This window comes from Lactuca virosa, chromosome 4 (genome assembly GCF_052849685.1).
Source record: "Lactuca virosa cultivar CGN04683 chromosome 4, Lactuca_virosa_CGN04683_v6, whole genome shotgun sequence".
NCBI classification, from domain to species: domain Eukaryota; kingdom Viridiplantae; phylum Streptophyta; class Magnoliopsida; order Asterales; family Asteraceae; genus Lactuca; species Lactuca virosa.
In genome coordinates, this window is record NC_136429.1 from 170,042,545 (window position 1) to 170,046,357 (window position 3,813).

At 36.1% G+C, this 3,813-nt stretch overlaps 1 non-coding gene across 1 annotated transcript; it reads right to left on the bottom strand.

The window, feature by feature from the left end:
• Positions 1–632: 632 nt before the first annotated feature.
• On the bottom strand, positions 633–739 carry LOC145110498 (small nucleolar RNA R71). The gene has a single exon (XR_013709877.1). It is a non-coding gene; the product is annotated as a small nucleolar RNA R71 (small nucleolar RNA).
• Positions 740–3,813: the final 3,074 nt, after the last annotated feature.

The window sequence follows — 3,813 nt, forward strand, 5'->3', positions numbered from 1 at the left end:
GCATTGTTGCCGGGGAACGACTTATTTTTGTTATAATTTAATTGCTTTAGTTTAATTGAACCTTTTTGTGGGGTAAAAAACCGTACAAAGTTAACTTTCTGCTTACTTTTATTTTTCTGTTTTAGCAGAATTCACGATGTGACGGTCTCACTGTCACGACGTGATAACTGTATTTTTTCAGTGTTTCGTTTATTTAGTTTTTTTTCCTTTTATGCATGTCTTTCTAGTTTTGTTTTAGCAGGAAATATGGGTGACATCATGACCATGACAACGAACGAATATAATCGGCGGATGTGGAATGACAATGGGTCATGCCTTGTTCCACCAAAAATCCCAATCACAACAAAGTTTGAGCTCCGGTACGCATTCTTAGTACGCTAAAGGATATTATACCATTTTTTGTGAAGGACCACGAGGACGCCTATGAGCACATGGAAGATGTGGTGGATATTTCAAATTATTTTAACGCTCCAAACATGACTAAATATGCGGTGATGCTACAACATTTACTGGTCACACTCAAGGGTGAAGCAAAGGAATGGTTAAAATCACTTCCCTTTCGAGCAATCACAATTTGGGCAGATTTTAGAACTGAATCTGTACAACAGTTCACCCCTACTTGCAATGTAACAAAACTCAAGAGAAATATACAAAATTTCCAACAATTATATGGGGAGTCGCTATACGATGCTTGGGAGTGCTGCAAGAGATTGCTACGAAATTGCCCTCAACACGATATCAATGTGCAACGGGAAATTTTAATTTTCTATGATGGAATCAACGTTTGCAGCCGCCAACTTCTTGATTATCAAGGTCCCATGACAAAGAAGGATTCGCCACTAACAAGGCTTTAATTGAAGAATTTTCCAAAAATTCAAGATAATATCACAACCTGTAAGGGTCTAAATGTTGTACTTAGTCGAAGTATGTTTTGTTCCCTTCGAATATTTTGTAATGTATTTTACTAGGGCACTTATGTTCGAAGCGTTAGAGTCAAAGCCTTAGTATATTTTTTGTACGCTTTCCTCTCCTATAAATAGGAGTGTTTACTAGAGTCATAAAAAACTAGTCTTTACAGAATTGACATTTGTACTCTGTAAAACTTGAGAGCGTAATAGAGCTGAAACAAGATCATATTTACATCTGTGTTCAAATCTTGCAATCCTACTTTGATCATTAAACTCTGATTTATTTCATACTCGATTCATTGCTTCATCAATTGGTATCAGAGCAAGAATCATATCTCTGATCTGATTTTCATCTTTTCAAAAGTTTTTAAATCAATGTTTTGGTTTAAGAAATTCCGCAATTTTTGAAAGTGAAAAATTCATTGGATCTAAGTATGTGATTCGATTCTGCACTTGAATCATTAAATCGAGTGTTCTGCTAGTGATTCTGATTTGAATCATATAGGTTGTTGTCAAATTCTCAAAGTTTCTTCAAAAATTCTCAAGGATTTATTCCGTACATCAATGGCGTCTTTCAATCTTAATTCCATGACTTCATTTTCTCATCTTCTAGGATCATCCACCAAAATTCCTATGCTAATCCCTGAGTATTACGATCAATGGGCTGATCGTATGCAGGATTATCTCAATGGATTGGATGAAGAACTGTGGAATTGCATTTCTGGAAATCTCAATCCACCAATGAATGTTCAACCAATTGGATCATCTTCTGGAAGTTCCGAAGTTGAGAATCAGTCTGATCGTCTAAAAAAGCTAGAGAAGAGATGCATAAGAGAGCTAAGAGGTGCTTTGCCTCCAGTTGTTTACAACTATATGAGGAGTTGTACAACTGCTAAGGAGATCTGGAACATTCTCAAGGAGAAATTTCAGGGGAGTGAGAAAACAAAAGTTAACTCAGTGAAGCGATGCTTAGTGGAACTGAAGGACTTCAGACAGAAAGATGGTGAAACGATTGAAGTTTACTATGATCGTCTAAATGAATTAATCTATCGATGCAATCGATATGGTATCATCAGATCAGCCATGGAGTTCAATTTAATTTTTGTTATGGGTCTTCATAAGGAGTGGCGTAGTGTGAGCATGATGGTTAAGAATCAACAGAGCTTTGATACGTCAACTTTGAATGACTTGTACAATCAGCTGAAGTCTCATGAAAGCGAAGTGAACGAAATTGCTGAAGAATTGAAGGCAAGTTTGGGAGGTCCACTAGCTTTGGTTTCGAAGATCTCTGAAAGGGAAGTTGAGAAATATGTTTCAGATGAAGACGAAGGGTTCATCATGAATTCAGATGATTAGGCGATTGCTTTCTATTCAAACAATCGTGTGAAAAAGTTCTTCAAAAATCCATTCAATCCGAAGGCAAAGTCATCTGAGACAAAAGGGAATTTTCTAAGTAAAAGTGCTGGGGATGAGAATAAAAAGGAAGAGAAGAAAGATAAGAAGTTTGTTGAGGGAAAAACAGAGAAGAAGTTAAAGGGAGATGCCGGGATTGATTGTCATTATTGCAACGGGGCTAATCATTTAGCTAATGATTGCATGCTGAGGAAGAAAGATGAGAAAAAGAATAAGACGAAGGATGAAGCGTACTATGTGGAAAAGTTGGAGGAGGTGCGTGCGAAGGCAAAGAATCTTTCATTAGTTGCTCGTGGTGAACAAGAAGAAGATGGAACTTATCAAATTTGGTAATCTGGATCAGATGATGAGGAGATGCGAAATCCAACCCACGGAGCAATGTATGCAAAGATGGAAAAAGATTCAGATGAGGAGGAATACGAAGTTCATGGGAGATGCTTCGTATCAAAAGCCGCTGACAAATCTCCGATGACCACGAAGGTACGTAATATTCTTGAATCTTTCAATATTCCAGTACATGCTTATAATTCTGAACTAGTATCTTTCGATGAAACTGTTACTTATTTTGATTCAATTGTGGTATCTGCTAGCAATGAGGCTAAGAAGCTGTCTATGCAGTTGCTAGAGACACAGAAGAAACTAGATTCGAAAATTGCTAAGATAGATTGTTTAGAACTTCAAATAACTAATATCATGGTGGATAGGGATAATTTGTCTAGTGAATCGAAACTGTTGTTAGCCCAGAGGAACATTTACTGTAATTCGGCTAAAAGATTGTATGGGAAATTAACTGAACTACATCATTCGTGCGAAATCAGTAAAGAACAACATAGAAAATTGCTGCCATTTTTAGCTTATGAAAGAGCTACGGTAGATAACATTTCATATGACTGTGAAAAAGAAATAGCTGATTTTAACAAAGTTCTGAATGATAAGTATAGATATGGAATAGTAAAAGCAGATGAATGTCTTGATTCAACTGAATTGGTTAAAATTGTAAATGACACTTTGACTAAGTCTGAACAAATTCACATTTTGAAAAAGACTGAGAAGTCAACATCTGATTCTCAATCTAATTTTGCTGATATTGAGGATAATTCTGACAATATTAGTGAAATCAGTGGTATTGAGGATGTTGATTGTTCTCAGTTGTCTATTATAAATGTTGCATCATCATTTAAAGGAAAAGAAAAAGGTAAGGATTTGTTGGTTGAGATTGACACTGATCAATCCTCAACTTCGAAAGTTTGTGACGAGGACTTTGTGGAAGTCAGAGACAGCCAAACAGATGATAGTGATGATGAGAAAGAAGAGAAACAAACGAAGAAAAAGGTAGTTACAAAGGAAAAAGAAATTCCTCGTATAGTTGTTGAACAAGTGTATGGAAATACACAAAAGTTCGAATAAGTGCTGACTGAACAAGGTGTTCATTACCTTGAAACAAATACAGTGGTTTATCCAAATTTCAAATGTACAGATGATGTCATTTTTC